The 15,248-nt window shown below is 37.5% G+C and overlaps 1 non-coding gene across 1 annotated transcript; it reads left to right on the forward strand.

Annotated features, from left to right (window-relative positions):
• Positions 1–14,110: 14,110 nt before the first annotated feature.
• On the forward strand, positions 14,111–14,215 carry LOC113917257. The gene has a single exon (XR_003518180.1). It is a non-coding gene; the product is annotated as a U6 spliceosomal RNA (small nuclear RNA).
• The last annotated feature ends 1,033 nt before the right edge of the window (positions 14,216–15,248 follow it).

Consider the following 15,248-nt stretch of genomic DNA (forward strand, 5'->3'; position numbering starts at 1 on the left):
ATCATGCAGGCAACTGACACCAAACTTTTTCACTTATCTGAGGTAGGACTGTGTCTGGGTTCAGAGATGAAAGGTCAGTTCTTTATCCACTAAGTCCCCTAGACATTCCAAAATCCCCAGTACATTACAAATTTGAACAGTTTAAGCTCTCTTAAATAAAGAATCTCTTCTCTGGGTAAAGTATACAGTGTATATAGATACAGTGGAGAAGAAACATGTGAAAGGTCACAGCCATGACCTTTTAACATCAATAGTTTTATTTATAGCCAAGAGCTTAGTCTATAGGGCTTAATATAAAAGCAAGAAGAAAGACAAAGGTATCTGGTTAGCTTTATAATAGCTATCCGGTTATAGAAAATTTGTCTTTTTACTCTTGAGCTGAGAATAAAAATTTTAAATAATTCAAGTGACAGCTATTTTCAAGTAAAGAATAACATTTCTCAATCATTTTTAACTGAACACATTCTATTTCTCTCTTGATATGTCCTAAAATAATCTACCAGGTTTTAAAGGAATAGATTTACTTCTTCACATGTGTGACTCATTCTTAAAAGACAAAACAACAGTATTTTATTTTTATTAATACCTGCTTCCTTGTCACCTATTTGGTGTCTTGCTGTATTTAAAATTACACATGGGAGAGTTGTAGATTACAGCAGTCAAAACCCTGTTTCATGGAGTTTTAGCAGTTTAGGAAATTTAGCATACACAAACACAAGCATTAACTTGCTGTTTTCAAAATAGTTCTCGAATACTCTTACGAAATGCCTGAAGGGTACATTGAGAGAAATTCAAAGATGCCCCAAAACCCACTGTGGGAGCAAAATGTGAAACAAGGCTAGAGAATTGGCCACCAAGGGCTGGGTGACAAGTTGAGATGAACACTCATCCTACAGGGAGCCTAGGAACAGTTTTATATGGAAGAGAGTCTGACTTTAGGTCACGAACTCTATCCCAGGAGAACAGGAAGCCACTTGGAGGTATGCTCTCACTATCTCCAGAGAAGACCACCGCCCTCTCCTTTCAACCCTCTTCATCAGGGAGATAATCAAAGCCTGAGACATTTTTGTCTCTTCCTCTCAAGAGACCAATTTGCCTTTCTGAGCACCCCTACCCTGGTAGTTTGCCTTTCACTGGTATAATACTCCTTCCTCAGTTTCTTACAATGTGTTCATTTAATTCATGCTGAAGTAATAATGGAAACTGACAGATAGCCTTTTCTTTTTAACTGGACTTACAGAGACAACACATTTACCCAAAAAGTTAACCTAAATTGGTCAGAATTTCCTCTATCCATGTATAGAATTGTCAAGGATGCCTTTCTGTCATACTCCAATTTAAGTTGAATGTAATACTTGGGACTTTTGCCTTCTAGTTTTGTAGCCATGCTCCAAATTTATAACCAACCTTCTGGCGTATTACAGAAATCTCTCTTAATGACTGCCAACACCACAGACAGCACCATCCCAAGCCTCCCCTCCTCCACTCGGGACTGCTATATTTTCTAATTAAAAGGCTATCTACTGAGTCATTAAACAAAACAAAACTTCAATAAATAGTATTGAATATTTAATAGTGGGTAAAAGCCCAAAGTATCAAGATTGATAAGATATTGAAGTATCTAATAGAAGGTAGAAGCCCAGACTCTTGGGCCAGACAGACCTGGATTTGAATCTCTAGTCAAAGACCCACTTGATTTATGGCTTTGGCCAGTAGCTGAACTTCTTTAAGCTTCATTTCCTTAAAATGAGGACAGCATATAATATGAGGTGTGATAACAATTGCGAGGCTAGAATGGGTTCATTTATGTAAATTACAGGGCTGGTTTATAGTAAGCAGTCAAGCTTTATTATTTTTAGTATCATTGAATTAAATGTCATTTGTACAATGAAAGAATAAGAAAATCATGGTCATTGACAACATTTAGATAATTAAATGCAGCAAAATATATAGTTGATTATTCTCCTTTTTTTGTATCATTTTAAGTGTGTCTAATATTTATCAGTAACTACACCAAGAGAAAACTCTAAAATATATGTAGAATGAACAACAACGGTGACATATTACTAGTGAAATTCATTTCCTTCAACTATAACCTCCTTGTGGTCTCAGCAAAGGAACTATTTTAACCTCTTTGAAGAATGGAAGGAAAGAATCTTGCCCACATTCTCTCCTATAGAAAATTTGTCAGATTAGAGTATCTTTTTGATGTCATAACAGATCCTGAAATGGCGCAATTATCAACCCTCCTCCAACACTTGTATGATATCCTATCATTCCAGACCTAAAACCAGCCCTAGAGAATTATTATTCTCTCTCTGCCCTGCCCTGAGTCAAGCTCGGAATGACAACTGGTCCAGGTATATGTTGGTCCTTCAGTGCCACCAAGACCAAAGCACGTTTATCACAAGGAATAATTCCTGGCCCTAATTGTCCTCAGGTTTTCTTTGCTTCCATTGCATTCCATTTTTATTAGTCAATTTAATTATTGAATGCCTACCATGTTCCCAACCCTGCACCAGACCCTTCCCTCAGCAAACATGAGCAGAGTAAGCCATAATCCCTGCCATGGACAAGTTTAAAGCTTAAATAAGGAAGAAAACAAGTAAACCAATAAATGCACCATCTTCAGTAAACTGTTATCCATTTACATGGTAGAGAATCAGATGAAATCTAGTGTTTAAAAATTTAGATTTTTGTTGTTGTTGTTGTTGTACAGGCAGATGGTGTTTACTCTTAGTGATTGGGCAGGAGATTAAAGAAGACATCTGGGGTGCTCCTGATGTTCTGTTTCCTGGTCTGGGTCTAGATTTTACAGCTGTGTTCAGCTTGTGAAAAAATCATCGAGTGCATCAATTGACACACTTACAGACATTTTTCTTTTATATGTTGTATGTTCAATAATTCTTTGTAAAAAACGTAGACTTCTTTTCCCTTTGCACAGCACAAACACTTAGATAGGTACATATATTCCTTAGTCTCGACAAATATTTTAAAAATTAAATTATAATTATAATTTAAATTCCTAAAAAATTAAAAACAAAAGTCTTAACTGTTCTTCACAACCATGAAAAAATCCTTATTTTTGTAAATAAATTACTATGCCAAATCTTCAGTTATGCTTCTATTCATAATAATTTCATTCTATTCAAAGCCTCTAAGACTATTCCCACATATTCTGGAGATATTATATTATCATAGCTATCCTAAAGAGCACGTCCCACCAGGAAAGTCAACACACCAGTTGCTTGGAAATTTCTATTTGGATCGCTTATTTTTTGCACCTACCAACAGCTTACTTAATGATGCCTTGAGCAAACAAGTAATTGCACTCACTGTATCCTCTTGGTATTACACTGTATTAACATCTTTCATTTTTTTTTCATGAAAATGTCATTTGTGTGTATGATTTACTTTTTAAAAAATGCTCAATTTCCACTGCTGAATATAAAATGCCTCCAACTCATGGAAAAAAATATAGCACCAAGCAAAGCGGCCCCCTAAAATTGTTTCAAAATTAATTCCATAGATATCACATAATTTCCCCAATAAATACACTGTCAAACAACACATAGCAAATAGTGCTAAATTTACTCCTCTCTGCAGTGTTTAATCCTGTTGAAAACATACCCCCTTGAATTTTCCTTAGATTTCATGCCTCAAGATTCATCTTATCCCTTACTCTTCCTAAGCTCACATTCTAGGCTCCTCTCTCTCTCTCTATCCATGATGACAAATAAGATTCTATAATATGCATTAATTTCTGGAAAGCACTTGTTTTTTCCTAAGTTTCAACCCCAGAACTCACTCTAGTTTGTACCTACCCTGTACATACTCTCTGTCGATGTAAACAGGAATTGCCAAAGTTTTCAGAGCATGGCCCTTAGCTCTAGTTTCCAAAACCAAGTGACAACCAAAAATCCAACCATTTCTCACTCAACATATCCAAAACCCACCTGTATTCTCTTGAAAGCTGCTTCTCTCCTTCTCTACCTCATGTCACCCTGCCCCCAAACAACCCTCTGGGTTTTCTATGTTGGTAAACAACAGTCCTTCTCTTGAATAACCTTCCAATATCCTTCTCACTCTACCTTTGCTGGAAAATTCCCTCTTCTCTGTTATCTCTTATCCCATTCTCGACCCCCTCTAACCCTCTCCCCCTGCAGTCAAAATATATATTGTGATGTGCTTAACGCTGTTCTTTTACTCATTCATTCACTTTTTTTGTGCGGCAAATATTTGCTGAGTACCTACCCTTGCTAGGCTTTGGATACTCAGAGATAGATGCATTCCTTTCTATGAAGAAACTGTCTCAAAGGGGAAGCCATACAAGAATGGCTTTCTCACACATATATTCTGTAGCAGAGAGCTTAAATGCTTTTGTATGTCATATAAACGTTCTCCGCAATCTGGGCTCTACAAACCTCTCCTGCTTCACTGACTACATTTCCCAAGTGTGTGTCCTTCACTGCAGGCCCCCAGAACTACATGTAGGTCTCCAATGAGCCTTTGGCCTTTTGCGTCTGTGCCTTTGGGCCCTCAGTCTGAAATGTCCTTCTCCACCTAGGCAGTCCCGCACACTGATTCGGGAACTATTTTCTGGCCTCCTCAGACAGTTGGCATCTCTCCTCTGTACTCAGTAACATCTTGTGCAGATTTAACATTTATCACACTATTTACTAATTATTGATTTTCACTTTTGCCTTTCCTACTAGATAGTGAGGTGCATGAGAGCAGTGATTGAAATCTCTTGTGCCCTTCGGGTTGGATGAATAATCATCATATACTTGGGAATAAGAAATTGATTCAGAACACAGCCCAGGGAGTCAGACAGACATGGATATAAATCCCAGATCCACTCTATAATAACTATGTAACCTTGAGAAGTTACTTGTCTTCTCTGAGCCTCAGTTTCCTTGTCTGTTAAAGGGAATAACAATGTTTGTTTTAAAGTGTTTGTGGGGATGAAACAAGATCATGCAGATAAAGTGCTAGCCATAGTGCCTGATCCATAGTAAATTCTCAGTAGTTTTTAGCGATTTTTATTATTATGCCTGAAAAATGGTGGTGGCACATGGTGCCCTTTACGTTTTACAGTTGGGCCAGGTGGTAACAAAACAAAGGTTGGAAGGGGAAACGAAGTAACTTTTAAGAATTTACTCTGTATCTATCATGTCTTGGATATGTTATCTCAGTGATTTTCCTGGCTACTTGGGGGAAGGAAGGAATATTACTGACAATTTATAAATTCAAAAACTGAGTCTCAAAAAGCAGACGTCACTCCTTCGAGGGCATAGAGCTTCAATTGTAAGACACGCTGTCTTAGTCAGCTCAGGCTGCCATGACAAAATGCCACAGACTGGATGGTTTAAACAATAAAAAATTATTTCCCACAGTTCTTGAGGCTGGGAAGTCCAAGGTCAGGGTGTAAGGAGACTTGGTACCTGGTGGGGGGCCTCTTCCTGACTTTCAGATGGCCACCTTCTTGCTATGTCCTCACATGGCGGCAGGAGAAAGAAAAATCTCTTCCTCTTTGTATAAAGCCACTAATACTAGAGCCCCATTCTTATTATCTCATTTAACCCTGATTACCTCCCAAAAGCCCTATCTCAAAATACAGTCACACTGGATTTACAACTTCAGCATATGAATTCGGGGGGACATAATTCAGTCCCTAACACTCATGTTCTTTTCACTGAATCTCACTGCCATAAACAAAGATGAACCAACATGAACAGAGTTCATTACTGCAATTCGTAAAAGCAGAAGTTCTGAGTCCAATTTACTCAAAAGCTTGAAGCTTTTTTTTTTAAAGATTTTATTTATTTATTTGAGAGAGAGAGAATGAGAGCCAGAGAGCACGAGAGGGAAGAGGGTCAGAGGGAGAAGCAGACTCCCCGCTGAGAAGGAAGCCCGATGTGGGACTCGATCCCGGGACTCCAGGATCATGACCTGAGCCGAAGGCAGTCGCTTAACCAACTGAGCCACCCAGGCGCCCAAAAGCTTGAAGCTTTTTAGCCATTCTCCCTTTATTCCTTACCCTATTACTAGAGTTTCTTGATCATCTAAAATATAAAATAACTGTTGCAAAGCAAACAGCAGGTGTATGTCATGTACTACCCATCCAAAAAGAGCATTTTTAAGAGACAAATAATTTAAGGCAGAAGACATTCTGGACCAGGAGTTTGAAAATATGCAGCTCTTTGGTGCGCCTGGCTGGCTCAGTCGGTAGAGAGTGCAACTGTTTATCTCAGGGTCATGTGTTCAAATCCCACACTGAGTATAAAGCTTACTTTAAAAAAATAATTAAAAAAAAAAAAACAAGAAAATATGTGGCTCTTCAACACAGTCACTGGGGGCAGGAGTGAGGGGTTGGGGGTGGGAAGGGGCTGTAGAAACAAACAAACAAACAAAAAAACAGGCTAGGATCCCTCTGGGATGATTGTGAATTGCGTGGGATGTGCTCTGGTGGTCTGATGCTGATAGAGTAGATGAGAGGTTTGGAGGGAGAGTTGAGTCAAAAGGAGTCCATGGAATATACCAGGAGTTATAAATCCTGTGGCTGCAAGAGATGCTTGCCCAGGCTGGACACCTGCTTTTCACCCAACACCTCACTGCTCTCCACTTCTTTGAAATACAACTCCTATGGCAAGGCATCTAAACTGCATTCACATTAAAACATAGAATGAGTAATATTGGATCACCCTTTGATATTGAGGGGGAAAAAAATTGCCAGATTGCCCAGGAAGGTATGGTATCCCTAAGGTAAGGATAAAAGAAGAGAATTTCCCTAGTCTTAGGAAGCCTCACTTGAATGGGTATACCAGCAGATTAAGGAGAACATGATGTATGGGTTGAAAGTCAAACGGCAATTGTTGCTTTTTAAAAAACAAAGCATATAGCTGTCTCCTTAATTTCTTGTCTTACAGTAGAAGAAGTAAAAGTGGTAAGACCTATGAATTGTGCAAGACTGTTGAATCACAGTTCTGTACTTCTGAAACAAATAACGCAACATATTTTAAGAAAAAAGAAAAAGAAGAAGATAACAGGAGAGGAAGAAAAGGGGAGTATGTCGGAGGGGGAGACGAACCATGAGAGACGTTGGACTCTGAAAAACAAACTGAGGGTTCTAGAGGGGAGGGGGGTAGGGGGATGGGTTAGCCTGGTGATGGGTATTGAGGAGGGCACGTTCTGCATGGAGCACTGGGTGTTATGAACAAACAATGAATCATGGAACACTGCACCAAAAACTAATGATGTAATATATGGTGATTAACATAACAATAAAAATTAAAAAAAAAAAAGAAATAAATCTGAAAAAAAAAAAAAAAAGTGGTAAGACCTGAAGCCCATCACCCTGGTTCCCTCTACAGTCTCTACCACCTGTTTTTTGTAAGAGTAAGATTGTGGTAATCATTTCACAATATACATAAATCAAACCATCATATATGCTTTAAAATTATACAGTGATATATGTCAATTATTTTCCAGTAAAAGTGGAAAAAAGTAAAAGAGTAAATGGAAGCACAATTCTCATCGATCACAGAATGAGCAAATAAATTGTGCAACATGCACATAATGGAATATTATGTATTAGTGAGAACGGACGAACGAAACCTACACTGTGACAATATAGATTTTTCAAGACCTCACAAATGTTATGTTAACCTCAGAAACATAATTTTTATACTCTCCTAAACCTAATAAAAATGAGTACATATTGTGTGTTCCCATTTGCATAAAGTTCAAAATTAAACAAGACTGATCTGAGGGGTTAAGTCAGGAGGTTGGGCTCCTGTGGGGAGAGACTGGGGCGGAAAGGGAGTGGGGTTTGAGGTTCTGCTTCTTAATCTGCCTGCTGATCACATGGTGTGTTTGCTTAAGGACAATTCATTAAGCTGTACACTTATGATCTGTGCACCACTCTATATGTTATATGTCAACAAAAAGTTCTAAGATTTAAAAACACCACTTCTGGGTATATACCTAAAAGAGTTAAAAGCAGGAATTCAAATAGATATTTGTATACCCATGTTCATAGCAGCAGTATTCACAATAACCTAACAATTGAAACAACCCAGATGTCCTGTGACAGATAAATGGATAAACAAATGTGGTATATCCATACAATGGAATATTATTCAGCCTTAAAATGGAATGACATTCTGATACATGCTACACCATGGAAGAAACTTGGAAACATTATGCGAAGTAAAATAAACCGGCCCAAAGGGACAAATGTTGTATGTTTCTACTCACAAAATGTTTTAGTTTGGGCTTCTACAATAAAATACCATACACTTGGTGGCTTATAAATAACAAATACTCATTTCTCATAGTTCTGGAGGTGAGGATGTCCAGTTCAAGGCCCTGGAAGATTCTGTGTCTGGCTAAGAGCCAGCTTTCTGGTTCAAGGAGTCATCTTCTTGCTGTGTCTTCACATGGCAGAAGGGACAAGGGAGCATTCTGGAGTCTCTTTTGTAAGGGTACTAATCCAATTCATGACGACAAAGCCTACCACAGGCCCCCCACCTAATACTATCACACTAGGGATTAGTATTTCAACACATGAATTTGGGAGGGACAAAAATATTCAGTCTATGGTATACGAGGTACCTAGAGTGGTCAAATTCATAAAGACTAAAAGTAGAATAGTATTCATTAGGGGCTGAGGGGAGAAAGAAATGGGAATTATTATTTAGTGGGTATGGAGTTTCAGTTTGGGATGATGAAAAAGTCCTGGAGATGGATAATGGTGATGGTTGCACAATAATGTTAATATATTTAATTATTAATGACACTGAATTGTACATCTAAAAAATGATTAAGATGGTAAGTTTTACATGTATTTTACCATAATAAAAAAATCAAAAACCAAAATAAAAATGGAGGCACATGCCTTCCTCTTCTCTCTCAATGGGAACTTGCCTACCTGTCTACAGGATCCTCCGGACAAATTCTCCCATATTTCTTCCAAGTTGTTTCTTTTCAAGGCCACCACAGTTTCCATCTTCAGGATCCATCTCTGGGATTTCCTTCTGTCGTCAGCCATCTTCTTTACCTCAAGGCTACATGCCAATATTTCCATGGGCTGGCTCTATTTCACCTTCAGCAGTAGAAGAGAATATCTTTAGAAGAATCTACTTGTTTAATATGATCAGGAGATTTGAGTTATTGCCACCATACACGAATATCTTATACATGTTACATCATTCCCACACCAATATTCTAAAATATACTTCTTGCAGTGAAAACCCTAGAAATAGAGAGCTAATTTATTGTTCCTCTGAGTAGAATACAATCCATTGACCAATACTTTAAACTTTATACCTCACCTATTTGTAAACAGACCTAAGACTAAAATTAAAGGGTCAAATTCACAAAAGAATAATCTGGAAACAATAGAATACTTGTCATTTTATTTTCAAATAATACCAAAATACCTATTCCACTGAGTTAACTATTCATTTATTTTTGTCTATATAATTTAAAAACAAGTTTGGCCAAATTTTTCACTGAGTTTATTAATATTTTCACCGAATTTCCAGATGTTTTGCTTTCACATATTGGTGTCACTATATATTTTTATTTTCCCCTTACACTATGATTCCTATGTATAGTTTATTGCTGGGGGATAGCTGCAGGGCAGGACAGATATTAAAACTATAGAGGATCTCATAAGATGTGAAGCTGAATATCTTTTTTTAGATTAGGTAAACTTTTTATAGCTTTGAGGGAAAACATGGATAGTACTCCTGTGTGTGTGGGGGGGGGGGGGTACATTGACAAAGAATTCTTTTATATTGAGAATGAGCAAAACCTTATGCCAACCACTGCAAGAAAACTCTAGAAGTTTGGGGTTTTTTTAATTTATAGGTCTGCAAGGGATCTTCATTTATATACATATAACCCAATTCATATATAACCTCAGAGGAATTAGTACAGAATACTGGTTAAGAAGGCAGAGTTTTTTACAGGTTCGTGAGATCTAGCCCTGAGTTGGGCTCAGTGTGGAGTCTGCTTGAGACTGTCTCTCCCTCTCCCTCTGCATCCCCAGGCCCCACGTGCACTCTCGCTCTTTCTATAATAAATAAATAAATCTTAAAAAAAAAAAAAGAAGGAAGAGTTTTACTCTCAGGTCTGACATTTCCAGCTTTTTTCACTGTTCTCATCTGTATTAAGTGATAAAAATTACAACTTCCTTATGCAATGATGAATGAAAAAGGACTCAACACAGTGACATGCTCAATTAATGTTAGTGTTCATGTTGAGAACCAGGAAACTTGTCATTTTTAATTATGAAATAACGTCTATATCATCGACTTTGGGTCATTGTCTTTAATTTAAATAAGCAATCCACTTTTCAGCTTAGTTGTTGTTTCAAAGGAGCAACATTTCCTAAGCAGACTATAGCCTGTTCAGAGAAGAGCAAGGAGGAGATGGTGGTCAGGGCAGACCAAGGAGAGGAAGCCATGGCATTAGCAGGGACTGTAGTCAGAGAGGGAGGCAGATAATAGAGCCAACAATTTTGTTTTGTTCACAAATTAGGCAGCAAAACAAGGTATTTGGAAAAGCATGAATTTGGGAGCATTTCGCTATTACTACACTACACTATCCTACTATTTCAACCCTTTTGGAATGATGAAATTTTTCTATTTTAATTCTGACGATTCAATAATTCACCATTTGAATTAGTTCATAGTAAACCCTGCATACCTCTTTTTCTTGGCTGTTGCAGGTGGTTTATTGTTCAACTACCACCATTTTGGGCTTAAAAAGAAAGTTTTTAGTTCCTCAGAAAAGTTTTCTTTAATAAAAAGAAAAGTTTTGTCTCTTAACCTAAAGCAAATTCATGCCATCCAGTTGGACCATAAGAAGATACAACTAAGAACTAAAAACTAAAAACTTTTTTTAAGCCCAAAATGGTGGTGGTGGTGGTAGTAAAAAGAAGGGGCACATGCACCCCAATGTTCATAGCAGCAATGTCCACAATAGCCAACTGTGGAAAGAGCCGAGATGCCCTTCAATAGATGAATGGATAAAGAAGATGTGGTCCATATATACAACGGAATATTACTCAGCCATCAGAAAGGATGAACACCCAACTTTTACGTCAACATGGATGGGACTGGAGGAGATGATGCTAAGTGAAATAAGTCAAGCAGAGAAAGTCAATTATCATATGGTTTCACTTATTTGTGGAACAGAAGGAATAGCGTGGAGGACCACAGGGGAAGGGAGGGGAAAACTGAATGGGAAGAAATCAGGGAAGGAGACAACCCATGAGAGAAGAGACTCTGGACTCCTGGAAACAAACTGAGGGCTATAGAAGGGAGGAGGTGGGGGGATGGGGTAAGTGGGTGATAGGTATTAAGTTGGGCACGTGTTGGAAGAAGCACTGGGTGTTATACACAACTAGTGAATTGTTGAACACTACAACAAAAACTTATGATGGTACCATACGTTGGCTAACTGAACATAATGAAAAATAAATTTTAAAAAGAAAGAGAGACAAAACGTTTTTTCCCTAGTGAAATCCCTACATTCCAGGTTCCTGAGTGACAGGTAGACTCCAGGTCCTTGGTTTAGGGCCTGTAAAATCTCTGAACTTTTGCAGAAGCAATTCCTTTATTTTTCTTTTCTTTTCTTTTTTTTTTTTTTTAATGTCTCTGGTTACTTGACTCTTTACCCCTCCTATTTCCTAGAACAAAGAACTCTGGGATTCATAGGCCAACATATCCTTCTGTCCACCTCTCAGATTTTAAGTCCTATATTCTACTGAGCAAAATGAAATTGTTCTAAAGTAAATCAAAACTAGCTTGTCAGAATCTTGCTTTCTGTGTTTCTGATGGTCTCCAGACTAGTAAGCAACATGTAGATGGCATTTCTCAGGGTCTCAAAGCATATTAAAACTTTCTTTTCATAGAAGAACTAGATCTTCGCCTGAACTTTGTCACCTGCCCAAGGACTTCAAGAGCTTCAGAATATAGACCCATTGGAAACTCATGTGTTATATTCATATTGTTTTCATACTGGAGTTTTCTTTTTCAAATAGTGTAAAATAATAAAGAATTTGTTTTAAATAAACATTCAACCTTTCATCTCTATATCTCCATCATGGGTGGATACAGTATCTTAGGGAGTTTAGACAGTTTCCTTGACTTAGTTATAGCCCTAATAATCAGAAACTGAAATTTTATAAAAAAAAAAAATAACTCTCCTTTTTCTTTGTCTATTTTTTAGAAGATTTTATTTATTTATTTGAGAGAGAGAATGAGATAGAGAGAGCATGAGAGAGGGGAGGGTCAGAGGGAGAAGCAGACTCCCCGCTGAGCAGGGAGCCCGATGCGGGACTTGATCCCGGGACTCCAGGATCATGACCTGAGCCGAAGGCAGTCACTTAACCAACTGAGCCACCCAGGCACCCAGGATTTTTTTCTTTTTAAGGATAAAGGAAAAATGGCTCCAAGTCAGTTTCCTGTAGTCTTTTATGCTAATTTAAAGTCATATAAGAGGTTATCTAGGTATGTTTGAAGAAACCAGAAGGAGAAGGGGGGGAATCTTTGAGCTGTATTAGAGCAGGGAGCATAATTTAATAAATAAAGGATGGCAGTCTAGGAATATGGGAAAGACTCCTGCTGTCCCGGCTCACCATCATAGCACCCAGACTTCCCAGGATGCCTGCGTGAGTTCTCCTAAGAGCGCAGTGTCCCCTAACCAGTGTCTCTACCTCAATAAGGATTTCTCTGCCCTACATGGACAAGAAGAGCAGGAAGGCACCAGATTTCAAATTCTTATCCCTCCCCTGGAAAATAAATGATCAGTGTTGACAATGACGGACTGGAGATTAGCCCTTCCTCCCACATGTGGGACAGTAACTAGTGAAAGGAGAACAGGACCCAACGCAGCTGCAACTGAATTGTCCATAAGACAGGGAGGATGGGGTCTAGAACTCACTTAATTACATACAACGATAATAAATAACTGGATACTTCTTATATATCTGAGATGTCAGCTGGGATAGTCTTCAAATACTGATGTAGAATAGAGGGATGGGCTTCATTTCATTATGCTTGTTTTTGATAACAAAACTGGGACCATACCATGGTCCTTTTTTCTATAAATATATATATATATATATATATATATATATATATATATATATATACACATGCCTTTTCTCTATAAATTGGCTTTGCAAACAATAATTACAGAGATCTTTCCATGACTCTATATTCTGTTTCATATTCATCTATTTTGCCAGAATAGACAGTTCAGAGGTTAAAAAAAGAAATTGACAGATTTGATGAAAGGAAGATAAAGTAGTTCTTTTACTGCTTCTAGTTTATTTTATCCTACTGGTTTGATTTTTCACATTTAAAATTTTAATGCATCTGGAGTTGTATTATGGTTCAAGTTCAGGATCTATTACAGATATAAGTGGATAGTCACTTGTTTCCACACTTTTTCCCCTGGTGCTTAGCAATGCCACCTTTGTCCTACAGGAAACTTCCTCATCTTTGAATGCTTGCTTCTAAGTTCTCTATTCTATTGTTCTAGTCTATTAGTGGCAAATTGCTCCACTTTAATTATTATATGCTTTATGATAAGTTTAGATAACTAGTAAAACAAAACTTCACTTAAGTTTTTTCTACCAGACTGCCTTATTTGTAGTTACCTAAATATTGTCTATATCCATGTTTATATTCTCCCTTCTTTATTCTTAGTATTGTTTAACTACTTTCTTTCTTTTTTCCTTGATGAGACTTGCCAGAAAACTTTCCACTGTTTGGTTTTGCTTCTGGTTTTGACTGTTTTTCTTTTTTGTCTCATCGGTCAAGCAGTTTTCAAATTTATTTAAAAAGTCTATTTTTTGTTAGTTTTTCCCTGTTTTTTTCCTCTTTCATTAATTTTTCCTTAAAAATTCTTTCAAAAATTCTTTGTTTCTCAAAGGAAATTTAAATAACATCAAATTATAAATGACATAAAACCAACTTACAAATGTTAACATGATTTCCCCTTTCATAATGTACACATATATCAAATCATCACATTGTATGCTCTAAAATCTTACAATTTTCTCAATTGTACTTCAGTAAATAATAATAGTGATCACTTTGGCAGGACATTTAGCAAAATTGGAATGATATAGAGACGATTAGCATGGGCCCTGCACAAAGATGACAGGCAAATTCATGATGCATTCAATATTTTTCTTCAATAACATAAATACACAAATAAATAATAACAATGATAATAAAATTAAATGAAAGCATTAAAAAGTAAACATGATTCTAAAACATTAATAAAGAAAATACAGGATGCCCAGGGGGCTCAGTCGTTTAAGCATCTGCCTTCAGCTCAGGTCATGATCTCAGGGTCCTGGGATCGAACCGCATAGGGCTCCCTGCTCCCTGGGGAGCCTGCTTCTCCCTCTCCCAGTCCCCCTGCTTGTGATCTCGCTCTCTCTCATTCTGTCAAATATATAAATAAACTTTAAAAGAAAAGAAAAGAAAAGAAAACACCTCATGTCAGGAGTAAGTTTTTTTTTCTAATTCTCTTGTAGGTAAGTGGGTTTTACCAATTGAATTATGCTAGCAAGTAGGTCTGCAATGAGCCACGAGAAGAATAGAGTGATCTTCTATTGTATAATTTGAAGATCAACAAAAATAATCCTTCCACAAATATCTCCTCTGCTACCTAAACTTGGCATTGCATTCCATTCCTATGCAAATTAACATCCAACTATAAGGCTCTTGGTTCCTAGAGACCCATGGGGGCTGCTCCTCTCAGCAACAGCCCTCAAACTTCAGCATTCCATAATAATGACTGAGAAAGCTGATTCAAAAGGCAGATTGAGAGGGTTTAATATGGGGCCCAAGAATCTCGCATTTAAATAACTATTTCAATTGATTAAGATGGCAATCATTCTAGAACCACTTTTTGAAAAATACTGCTGTAGAAGACGAATAGTTACCCATTCATTTACTTGGAAATCAACCCAGTGCTCTCTCCCTGTTAGCCCCTTTCTACTGGTGGATAATATAAGACAAAGGGCAGGAAAATCTCAGAGAGAGAAGGCATTAGAGTGATGACACCTAAGAGGAAGCAGTTTTGAAGGTGCCAGACCAAGAAAGGATACAAGTTATTTGAGTTTTGCATGGCATTGTCCAATAGAACTTCCTGCAATAATGGAAAATGTTTTATATGCACATGCTCCAATACAGTAGCCACTTGTCACATGGCTT

Source organism: Zalophus californianus, chromosome 4, assembly GCF_009762305.2.
Source record: "Zalophus californianus isolate mZalCal1 chromosome 4, mZalCal1.pri.v2, whole genome shotgun sequence".
NCBI lineage: Eukaryota > Metazoa > Chordata > Mammalia > Carnivora > Otariidae > Zalophus > Zalophus californianus.